Source organism: Opisthocomus hoazin, chromosome W (genome assembly GCF_030867145.1).
Source record: "Opisthocomus hoazin isolate bOpiHoa1 chromosome W, bOpiHoa1.hap1, whole genome shotgun sequence".
NCBI classification, from domain to species: Eukaryota; Metazoa; Chordata; class Aves; order Opisthocomiformes; family Opisthocomidae; genus Opisthocomus; species Opisthocomus hoazin.
Genome location: NC_134453.1, coordinates 47,096,821 through 47,109,855, shown reverse-complemented (window position 1 = coordinate 47,109,855; position 13,035 = coordinate 47,096,821).

The following is a 13,035-nucleotide window of genomic DNA, read 5'->3' as shown; positions in this document are numbered from 1 at the left end:
CAGATTTTGAACAAAACTAATTGTTAGATATGTACACACATGCCAGAACATGGAGGAAAAGGGATTTCATTAATCGGTATTCCAATTCCGAAGAACATCTCCTGGGCTAACCTCTGGACAAACACCACATGGAATGACAAAAACGATGAAGTGTTGGAATTAGAGATAATAAGTCCTGAGGCCCAGAAACCTTATTGTACATGTGTACAGAGATGCAATCCACCAAGAGACAAAGGAAAATTGGATTGTAAAGATGTGCCATTGACATATGTAGGGAACCATACGGCTTGTAATAACACTATAAGCATTAGAGCTTCATTTGATATTAACACTACCGCATGGCCGGTACCGGAAGGAAGAGGGTGGTACTGGCTATGTAATAACACTGCTCAGAAAGTATTACCAAAAAATTGGAAAGGAACATGTACTCTAGGGGCAGTAGTTCCAAACATGACCATACATAATTCTCCACCAAAAGGATGGGTACGCACACATTTACGAAAAATAAGACGAAATGCCAAAAATCCTTTATTAGAGAGGACCACTGCTTTTCATAGTTTTGCACGGTGGTTCCTGCCATGGTTGGGAGTGAATGAATTAAAAAAAGCTATAATTAACATCTCAGCAGTAATCGAAGATATTGCAGACAAGACTACAGATGCAATAAAAGCTCAGCAACTAGAAATATCTAGCTTATCTCAGACTGTATTGCAAAATAGAATGGCTTTGGATCTATTGCTGACCTCTCAAGGGGGAGTGTGTACGGTTATAAATACGAGTTGTTGCATGTATGTAGATCAAAGTGGAAAAATTTCCACTGATCTAGAAGAGATTTAGAAACAAACTAAAATATTACATGAAGTGACAAAAGACGACACATCCTGGGGTTTCTCGGAAATATGGAAAAAACTCAATTCTTGGCTACCTAATTTAGGATGGCTGAGGCAATTATTCGTTACAATGGTCTTGATCATAATGCTAGGAATCATTTTGTGTATTTTGATTAGGTGTAACCTTTGGTGTTGCAAGAGTACGGGAGATTCTTACAGTGAATGGAAAAGAAACCAATTACGACGAAAGCTGAAGTCCGATAAGTATTTTGAAAAGATGTTAAATAACGATGTACTATAATAGAATTAACAGTAGTAAAAGAATTTACTAACCTTTTAGAAAAGGGGGGACTGAAGGAAGGGGTTAAAGGGATTTTAGTAGATGCAGCCTTGCCTAATAGTTAAGGAATTTAGTAGAAGCAGCACTGCCTGATAGTTGCTGTGCAGAGAACTGATAGTGCTTATCTGTTGTGTAAATTAACTGAGGCAGAGGGTCTTGCATCTCCTTACAAAGGGGGGTAGTTCCCGATAAGGGCTGGGGAGTCGCCTAGAAGTGGCTAAAACTGACCTTGCAGTTTGGATGGGAGCCAGAAAAGAACTGAGTTTGCCCAGAAACAAAGGTCAATCAGCGAACACTGTGATGAAGAGGACGAGCCTTCATCTTGGGACCCCCGACGACCACCACCAGAAGGCACTGCGCAAGCGTGGCTGGGAGGAGTCTATGGAAATTACTTTTTGGAACTGATTTTAATACAAGCGGGGATAGGTCATGCATATGTATAGGCGGATTGGGAAATTTGGTGAATATAATATTCAACTGTATAAATTAAAGGAGCAAGTTACTGTCCGGCACGCACGACTTTGGTGGGGCTACCCCCCGTGCCGCCCGGCACCGAATAAACATACCTACTTTACAATCTGACAGATTATGGAGTCTGTTTTCCGCACGTCACCCCCACCACAGATACTGCAGCCTCCACCACAAGCACTGCAAATACTGCTGCTCCTGCTACAGCCCCTGCAGGCACTCCACCTCTGACAACAGATACTGCAGGCACACCACCTCCAGTAACAGGCTCTGCAGCCACTTTGACCCTGACAACTGGCACTGCAGCTACACCAACCTTGGTGATTGCCCCTGCGGCCATTCAACCCCCCACGGCAGGTACTGTGATTACTCAGGTGCCAGTGGTATCAGTCGCTACTGCAGCCAAGAGGAAATACAAGGGAAAACCAGACCAGGGAGGCGGTGCATCATCATCATCAGAGCCAGAGATAATTATCTGCTCCTTATACCTGGAGGAGTTGCGAGGTATAAAGAAAGACTTCAGCCGTCATGAAGGGGAGTCACTTACCGCCTGGTTGATTCGATGCTGGGATAACGGGGCTGATAGTTTGGCAGAGAAGCCATGCGGTTAGGATCCCTGGCCAGAGATGGTGGCATTGATAAGGCGACTGGGGAAAAGGCAGAAAATCAAAGTCTCTGGTTGTGCAGAGTGCACCATCGACATATGCCCACTCACGGCAATACTTAATACAAGATGACAAGGAAGCAACTAGTGGCTGAAATAATGCAGCAGGAACCACGTGGAGTTAACTTTCCTCATAGCAACCCATATGGTGCTATGTTTTGGATTTGTGACTAAAACAGTCATAATAACACACCAGTGTGTTGTCTGTTGCTGATCAGTGTTGCACAGCACCAAGGCTTTCTCTCTCCTTTTTCTCTCTCCCCTTTTTCTCTCTTTGGGGGTAGGCAAAAGGTTGGGAGGGGACATAGCCAGGCCAGCTGACCCAAACTGACCAAAGGCGTATTATATTGCATTATAGATTATGTTTTATTCAAACAGTGAAATTCTGACTCTGTGGAATTCAGTGTAAAGCTCACACTAATCATGTGGGACAAGGATCCACGTACTGACAGGTATCTGTAGTGTAAAGTTTAAGACTCAAGTCAAGATGTGGTACAGGTTTAGCTGTTCAAATTTCAAATTCAGCTTCACGATAAAGTAGGTAAAACTAATGACTGTGGCTCCAATCTATTGTTTCTGAAACAGGAAATTCCCATTAAGCTACTTCAGTTATGAGCCCTGGGCTAACTGCTATGTTATATCTTGCAATATAAGTGCATGCCAGAAAAATAAAACAATTTTATAAAAAATGTATTCTTTTTACAGAGAACCTGCATACGGAGAAAATCTCAAGGTTTGACTAACATGAAATAAAAAGCATCCCCCTCACAATCAAAAGCACAAACTGAAACATTTTGCATAGGTTAAATACTGAAAGGTGTCATGAAGAATTCCAAAACTGAATGCAGAAAGAAATTATTTCTTTAAGTCTATATTGCCTGCAAGCTGCTAGAAAAAAACCCCACAACACTGCACTTTAATGGATATACCCTACCATAGGCCCTGAACTTTCGTTTCACTGAAAATATAACAAACTAGTCTTTCAGCTCACAGAAAGCCCTCTAGCTAAGATATCCCACTCTACTGATACTTGTGAACGTAGCGAATGTAACAGATGTAGCGGATGCAGATAGAAGTTATCACTTTAGGTCGTCAGAATCATTGCACAACAGATGTAACTAAAAAAAAAGCAAGTCTTGGTTCTTTGTGAATAATTAGGATGGTTGTAAGCTAGTAATTGGGTCTTTTCGGCACGCACATTTGGGCGGAGCTGTCCCCTGTGCATCCAGCGCTGCAATAAAGAATGCCCGCTTTCTAAAACTCCAAACTTAAGTTTAAGACAGTGAATTATTTTGCTGCTTTCCGGTAACAGATTTTGGTGACCCAGGTGGGACCCTGCTCTTGAACATCGACAGATCCGAGGGATCGCAGGTCCTCCGGCCGGCACCGAGGGATTCTCGGGGAGAACCTCCGATCCCCGGACTGAGGAGTTCTGAGCAAGGACCATCAATAAGGTAAAGGCATTCTTCCAGTATTATTTCCTGTTGCATGCCTGTCAGTCATAGCGAAAGCTTCACAGGGTTGAGTTATATCCCCAGGGAGAAGGGAAAGTACCCTTCCCAAAACAGAACTGAAGAATAGGTCTCCTTCCTGAAACCGAGGCTCAGGAGTTTGTCTGTTAAATGTTGAGTACGGTTCTGATTATAATTGTGTGTTTGTTAATATAGTGTTTTTAATTGTGTATTCTTGTTCACAGTGATAATTACTGTAAGTCTCTGTCTGTTTGTGATCTTTGGACTGTTGTTCAAAACTCAGCATGCCTGTGTGTGTGCTGTCCTAACTATAATTGTGTGTTTTTGTGTGTTTGTTATCATAGTGTTTGTAATTGTGTGATCTGGTTTTTGTGATCTGACAGATTTATCTGGGTTAAGTGACTGCGTTTGCGCTTTTTGATTTGGTAAGTTCTGCAAGTATTGATTATTTCCGGTTTTTGACTTTGGACTTTTGTAGTTGCAGTCTGATTTATTGGGGCTGCAGTTTATAATCTCTTAAGTATGGGTGCACGATCTTCCCGCGGGGGAATTTTGAAAAAGTCTCTCCTAGGATGTATATTGAAACATTGGGAAAAGTAGGGGGAGACCCCCCCCACACTCGAAAACAGCTTAATAATGTATGGGGCTTGGTTTGTTTAAAGAAAAACTGGCACGATTTAGGAACTGAATTGGGAATTGGTTTTGCGATACTTACAAGTTGCTACATATTGTGGGATTACAAGTTCTCTGGTTATTTAGCATTGATCGATCATTTCAGCACTCTGGTTTTGGGGTATATATCATATATACTGTATATATTGGTTTTGAATGAGCTCTATGTGCATATAAACATATTGGTTGGGGTAGTTTGGTGGTATGTTGTATATATTGTTGTACTTCAGTGATACACAGTTTGTAGGCAGATGGATTTTTAAAAAGATACCCTCGAGGATGTGTGTGTTGTGTTAACCGATCAGTGGAGAAGTTAAGAGGTTATTTTATTGTAACACGAGCTTCGGAGGGAGGTGATCCCCTCACAAAGAAGCAATTAATTGAATATTGTATTCATTGGTGGCCAGTGAAGTACCATATGTTGATTTGTTCTGTAATGTTTGGTGAATGATTTGGACGATGGTGAGAAATAGCCTAAAAAAAAAAGGAACTAAGCATTATGATATGCTGTTACAATTGATGATGTTTTGTAGACAGTTAGAATAGTACAGGAGATGAAAAGTTTAACGCAGTATTGGAAAAAAAAACCAACAGAGGAAAATCCCTCTGGATTTCACGAACGGTTGTGTAAAGTGATTAGGACAGAAAGGTATCAAGTTACAGGCTTCTTTGCTAGCTGCTGCTTTGAATGGAAAAAGCAGAGGAGTACTTGGAAGTCAAGAGACAGAAAGATGGAATGAAATGGAGGGGGGAAGACAGGGTAGTCTGTAACTAAAGTAACTAAAGTAACTGTTACTGAAGTAACTAAAGATAACACCTCCTTTGGATTTGAAGAGATTTGGAATACTCTTACTTCTTGGTTACCTAATTTGTCATGGTTAAATAAACTGTTTTTGTTAGTGGTTTGTATTATTGCAGTTTGTAATCTTGCATGCATAATGCTGTAAATTACAGAATCATAGAATTCAACGTAATTTAACATAAGAAATCATCAATGACAAGGTTTTATGACAAATGCAGATGCAGACAGCCTTATTTAGTCCTGTTTCAGCTACACTCAAAGATTATATCCTGTTGTATTGGGCAGATAACTTGTCAGTCAAGTTGTACACATGACTAAAGAAGATCTTTTATGATTATAGCTATTGTTTGGTAATTTAGCCAGCCTTGATAGCCTTGAACCTGATGAGAACCAGTAGAGGCTGCTGTGAGGTTAGAAGAATCTCTCTCCTTTAGTTTTCCAATTAGAGTTTAAAAAATGTACCAAAGAACAAGCTTGACTTTTGAGGAATAAAGGTTTCCTTGTTTCTTTTTATAATTAGTTGTTTTCAAACCCTTTATATATTTATTAAATGAAGGAAGGGGGAAAAAAAAGGTTAGGCCTATACTGTAGTCACTGCAGTATCATGTAGAAATATGCAAGCTAGTCTGAAATTTAAATTAATTTCATTTAGAAATTGCAACCAATAATTGAATAGGAAAAATATTAAAGTTGTATTAGCACTTATAATTAAAAGCCTAAAGTAACAACTTTATTCCTGACAGGTTGCAGATGCTAATCCTCTCCTCTCTTCCCTGCCCAAGTCTTCTTGCTCTAAATGCGTTCCTTTCCAGTTCAGACCCATACATGATTTCCTCTGCCTCAGTCCTACCTTGGCCTGAGACAGGGCCCATAAGCTCATTAACATCAGCACCTTAAATCAGCTAGTTTGGACAACTGTAGCAGTCAAGCATTGCTTCAGACATCAAAGCAAAATACAGAATCTGCTTGAGAAACTTGGTAAGCATATGAACACATGCACCGGTCAGAATGCTTCATGGCTGAACTAGCTGAAGTAATAGCAACTGTCTAGTAGAAATACCAGAAGAATTAAATTTTTTATTCTGGTTCTGTCTTCTCACATAACTCATCTTCTGTAAACTTTCATGATTTCATTTTTGCAAGCTTCCTACTTACCGAAGAATCTTCAGTCTTTCTATCATATTCTATTCTCCTACCACTGTAACCCTAGAAATCCCAAGGGATTTGCTCCTTACATAGTGAGTCTTGTCCTATTCAGCTAAGCTCTAGGTTTCAAGAATCCTTTCTTTTTTGCTGCCAGTCTATAATTCAGTCAGCACATTTTCATGATTTTGAATAGTTTTTCCTACCTTCATCTAAATTCTTTTTATGGTTCATTGCCTTAGATTCCTGAATGCAAGATGCAAGTATCTGTTTTATACTGCTAATACTCATGTTGAAAAACTTTAAAGTTGTTCTTAGAGGACAGTCGCTTTAGCATTATATTACTTGAAGAATGCTGACAGCTTTAAATTAAGTTACATGTGCAGAATGAAATAAAAATGTAAGTGTTCCTCAAAATCACTCATTTAAATTGCTAAAGTAAAAGGCAAGTCATTGCAAAAATTCAACATCAAAAAATCTCTTGGATATACTGAAGTGAGGGATACAAATAAATTAATAAATTCCCTAATAATTTCAGGCTTTTGACCAACAATGAGATTCCTTGATCCTCAACAAGGGCACATCAATTCTTTCATGTTGAGTTATATTTGCTACAATTCCTTGATGGGTTAGGCATGAATTAATTTTTCTAAACTGTTGCATAACTTGGAAAAAATTGCAGTTAACTGTTTTACTCATTCTTTGCTTTCCTACCACGTCTTCTATTTGCTATTACTATTACTATAAAGAAATACAGTAAAGAGGTTTAAATAACTACATAAAATATATATAAAAACATTGGAGCTTTTGTGCCAGATATAGAATGCAGTTACTACTATTATTATGTATGAAAATTAATCTGATTCTTCTATTACATATCTAGAGAATAACATCATAAAACCAAGGCATGTTGAACCAATAAAACCAAGAACATGTGAATATAAAGCAGAGCAAACACCTGACGTTTTTCTTTTCACTTTTGCCATAGACATTCTATTGGACTTCAGCAACACTCTCTCTCTGCCTCAGTATCTCTGTCTATAAATGGCAACATTAATACTTTACTTGAAGGATGTTAGAAAGAGTAATTCTTAATATTTATAAAACATTTTCAAATTGTATAGAGCAAGCTAAACATGCAAATAACATGCAGAATAAACATTTTTTCTATCATTGGTCATTAAAGTAATTTTTTAAGATGGATTTTCATGATTACTTGATATTTTTCAATTTACTATGTCTTTTTCTCCCATGCCCATTTTCTATTTCATATTTTGAATTTCAATGTCTGTTGCTATGACACCACAATCTGACTGTTGTTTCCTTCAGGCACTTTTCAACTCCATGCTGTGCTATTTAAAACTACACATTTTGTGATTAAGGTGCCTGGAGATTTCCTTAGAATAACCTGACAGGGTTTTCCCTATCAGAAGCTATGGCACAGATATGCATTCCTAAATCCTAGTACCTGCTGTTGCTTTTCTATCCTTGTATACATTACTTTGAATAATTACCTCTCTAGGGCATGGTGACTAAACAGAAGATGGTGGGGTTAGCAGTGGGAAACATATTTGTCATTCCTTCCATATATATATGTATGTATGTATACACATATGCAAGCACACGTGTATGTGCACATACACACATGCACAATTTATTTCTCAGTCATATGCAAACTGGAATCTGCCACTGAACTTTTCAGAGAGAATCCATACTTGGAAACTTAACTACATCAACACCAGAAAAGTAAAAGAAGCCAGCAAGTTCTCTTTGATTTAAAAGTCACAAAGAAAAAATCAGCAGACATACAGGAAGCTTACCAATGATTTGAGGGAATTGAAGGCATGGTTTCATTCTTAAAAGGAGCTAGTCTGGAGAAGAGGAGGCTGAGGGGAGACCTTATGGCTCTCTACAACTCCCTGGAAGGAGGTTGTAGTGAGGCGGGTGTTGGTCTCTCCTCCCAAGTAACTAGCGACAGGATGAGAGGCAATGGCCTCAAGTTGTGCCAGGGGAGGTTTAGATTAGATATTAGGAAAAATTTCTTTACTGAAAGAGTGGTCAGACATTGGAACAGGCTGCCCAGGGAGGTGGTTGAGTCACCATCCCTGGAGGTGCTCAAAAAAATGTGTCAATGTGGCACTTCAGGACATGGTTTATCAGGCATGGTGGTGTTGGGATGATGGTTGGACTTGATGATCTTAGAGGTCTTTTCCAACCTATGATTCTATGATTCTATGGTATCAAATACCCCATTTGTTTGGCCAGTTTGGGTCAGCCATCTGGGCTGTGTCCCCTCCTGGTTTCTTGTGAAAATTAACCCTATCCCCACTGAACCCAGGACAGAGTCATAGGCTGTAACCTATATTACAGATATGCTGCTCAACTCCTGGAATAGACACAACTGTAATCTAAATGTGGGATCTAAATGATGCATCAACTAGTGATAACGGAGAGGACAACATCTTTCAGAAACCCCATAGATACATTCCTAAGCACTTAGAGCAACTTAAAAATTACAAAGCTTATGCAAAATCATGACAAACACTGGACTCTCATTGTTAAAATGACAAGCTCCAGTTTTATCCTGTGCATCAGATAGCATTGCAGACTGACACACTGTTCTGTTTTTTCTACCTCTAGCTCTATGGAGCACACATTTCTAATCCATAATATTCTGCTCCTGACCAGTAAAACATTGTGCAATTCCCCTGTCCCTCTGAGGAGGGAGAGTGAGAGAGTGACTGGGTTTGGGGTCTGACAGCCAGCCAAGATTAACTCACCACAGTCCTTTTTGGCACCCAATGTGGTGCTCTAAACAGTGGCAGTTTTGATCTGAGCATGATATACCTGCAGTAGTTATTAATTGGCAGGCTTCTGTGCCGGTCATAGATCTTGCTTGCTTTACTGTAGTAGTCTAGAGCTTGTTAGTGACTGGTTTTAGCTATTGCTGTTTGCTACACTGCTTATCTCTATTTTTGTTGGGCCTGGGAACATTTTGATAAAAGCAATGGCCGTGCTCTTGGCCCTGACATTGAGGCCCTTTATGTACTGAGTGAGCTATCTTGCAGAGAGAATGAGGGATTACACCTACACTCTTCTCCTCTGGGATTGATGTGCATAGTTTTGTTGCATGGGCTCCCAATGCAACATCCTTATGTAAGGTGTTTGATCCTAGTATCTAAGACTGTTGGCTTTTTGTGGGTTTGTGGAACCTGGTTTCATCCTAACATAAGACGGGACAAATTGTTGGTGAGGTAAAAGAGAAATGTGCCCTGAGGCAGTCAGTCCCTGGGTGGCAGGGCATGTAGAAAGGTTTAGACTGGTGCCTAGGGTGGTTATCACCTCTAATAGCCTGGGATTTTACACCTGAACAGGTATGTAATATTGTTGAATCAGTATGCCACTGGATAGAAGGGTGCCTTGCCTACCCCCCATGAAAACCAGCAGCTTCTAGCACTGTACTGGGGCTTAGCCTGCACCTACTGAGCCTCTGTTCATTACCATCAGAGGAGCATGGTTGGGACAGGGGGCCAAACTGCATCTGAGGACACCATGACTGGGATGGGAAACCAAACCACATCTGAGAACACCATGGTTGTCCCAAACTCCAACTGGAGTAATCACCCCAGTAGTGAAAAAGAAACAGTGGACACACAGGTTGATGGGTTCATCTCATCAGTTAGTAAGGGAGGGGGAGGAGGAGGAAGGGTCTGATCAGGAAGCCAGCCCTTCAGCAAAGAAACAGAAGGAAGTGAGAGAAATCACCCAACAGGTGGAAACTACCCAGTTCTTGACCTCGAGAGAAATTAGAGACATGCGGAAAGATTACAGCCGCCAGCCAGGGGAGCAGATTGCTGCCTGACTCCTCTGATACTAGGACAGTGTGGCCAGCAGTCAGAAATCCAAAAGTAAGGAAGCCAAATAGCTGGGATCCCTCTCTGGGGACTGTGGAATTGTCAAAGAAATCAGAAAAGAGACAACAATCTGCAGTCTCTGGAGGCAGCTCATGTCAAGCATGAGAGCAAGATATCTGTTCAAGGAAGATCTTGTGGATTACCAGGGAAAGTGGACTACTGCTGAGGAAGGCATCCAATACCTGAGAGACTGGAAGTCACCTGCAGTGACATGGATGACAACCAGGTCTCCAAAGATACGGATGATATCCATATCACGGGACACGTGGAGGAAAGTGGTCCAAAATGCACCAGCATCATATTCCTAACAGCTTGGCAACAATGATTTGGATACACCAACTGTGGAGAGAGCATCTTCCTGGGTCTGAAATTTTGAAGAAAATCTCTCTCCCTCCTCGTCCCCACACGCCCTGGCTGTCAGGGGTGCCCAGTGGAGCAAGACTCTCCCTGGCCAGAGGGAAAAGGAGCCCCAGGTACATTCTGTGTGACACTCTCCAGGTGCCTTCTGCATGCACTCTCTGGTTCTTCCTGCATGTCCAGAACATGAGGAAGTGGAATGGTGAGTGCACCTTTAATCTGGAAGCCCATGTACGAGAGCTGAAGGGCAAGACAGTTGCTAAGAAGGGGCCACCCAAGAAGGCTGTCAGCTTAGTTGCTGTTGAGATGGTAGAAGGCAACCAGCAATCACCCAGATGTGGAAGGACTGAGAGTGCTTCCCCTGATTTTGGTGAAAGGACCTCTGGTCTGACAGTGCAAGGGTCAGACAATGAATAGTCCAACCGGGAGCAGAGAGTCCCTGCCTTTGGCCAGGAAGAGGAAAGGGGCGACAAGGTTTATTGGACTGTGTGGAGTCGATGGCCTGGCATATTGGATCCACAGAAGTATAAAGCTTTGGTGGACACCAGTGCACAGTGTACCCTAATGCCATGAGGGTACAAGGGGGCAGAACCCATCTGGATTTCTGGAGCAACAGGAGTATCCCAAGAGTTGTCTATGTTGGAGGTTGAGTTCAGCCTAATGGAACAAGTGGCAAAAGCATCCTATTGTGACTGACCTGGAGGCCCCGTGTATTCTTGGCATAGACTACCTCAAGAGAGGGTAATTCAAGAACCCAAAAGGGTACCAATGGGCTTTTGGTGTAGCTGCCATGGATACAGAGAAGATCAAACAGATGTCTACCCTGTCTTGTCTCTCGGAGGACCCATCTGTTGTGGGGTTACTGAGGGTCAAAATCAGCAGGTGTTGATTCCTACCATGATGGTGCACCAGCAGCAATATCACACCAACCGAGACTTCCTGGTTCCCATTCATGAACTGCATCATCAGTTGGAGAGCCAAGGAATGATCAGCAAGGCTCACTCACCCCTTAATAGTCCTATATGGCCAATCTGACACAGGGTTGAAGTTAACCGTGGACTATCATGGCCTGAACAATGTCACACAAAAGCTGTGTGCTGCCGTACCAGATATGTTAGAGCTGCAATATGAACTGGAGTCGAAGGCAGGCAAGCGCTATGCTATCACTGACATTGCAAACGTGTTTTTCTCAAGTCCTTTGGCAGCAGAATGCAGGCCACAGTTTACTTTCACTTGGAGGGGTGTCCAATACAGCTGGAATCAGTTGTCCCGGGGTAGAAACACAGCCCTACCATTTACCATGGACTGATCCAGACTGCACTGAACTGAATACCTGCAATATATTGATGACATCATCATGTAGGTCAACAAAGTGGAAGAAGTGTTTGAGAAGGGAAAAAGAATAACCCAGATCCTTCTAAAAGCTAGTTTCACCATAAAAAAGAGCAAGGTCAAAGGACCTGCATGGGACATCCGATTCCTGGGAATAAAATTGGAGGATGGACATTGTCACATCCCTATGAATGTGATCAATAACAATTGTGTCTCCACCAGCTAACAAAAAAGAAATGCAAGCTTTCCTAGGCATTGTGGGATTCTGGAGAATGCATATTCCGGATTACAGTCAGCTTGTGAGCCCTCTCTATTGATGGACTCAAAAGAAGAAGTATTTTAAATGGAGCCCTGAGCAATAGCAGACCTTTGAAGATACCAACTAGGAGATAGCTCATGCAGTAGCCCTTGGGCCCATCCATACAGGATCAGCAGTGCAAAATGTGGTCTACACTGCAGACAGGGAGCATGGCGTCACCTGGAGCCTCTGGCAGAAAACACCAGCAGAAACCCAAGGTTGACCTCTAGGGTTTTGGAGCTGGGGTTATTGAGGATCTGAGGCCACCTACGCTCTGACTGAAAAAGAGATACTAGCAGCATATGAGGTGAGCTGGTTTTGGCTGGGATAGAGTTAATTTTCTTCATAGTAGCTAGTATGGGGCTATGTTTGGGTTTGTGCTGAAAACAGTGTTGACTGAGAAGGCTGAGAGGACACCTTATAAATGCTTATAAATATATCAAGGGTGGGTGTCAGGAGGATGGGGCCAGACTCTTTTCAGTGGTGCCCAGCAACAGAACAAGGGGCAATGGGCACAAACTGAAGCACAGGAAGTTCCACCAGAACATGAGGAAGAACTTCTTCACTTTGAGGGTGACGGAGCACTGGAACAGGTTGCCCAGGGAGGTTGTGGAGTCTCCTTCTCTGGAGATATTCAAGACCCGCCTGGACAAGGTCCTGTGCAGCCTGCTGTAGGTGACCCTGCTTCGGCAGGAGGGTTGGACTAGATGACCCACAGAGGTCCCTTCCAACCCCAACCATTC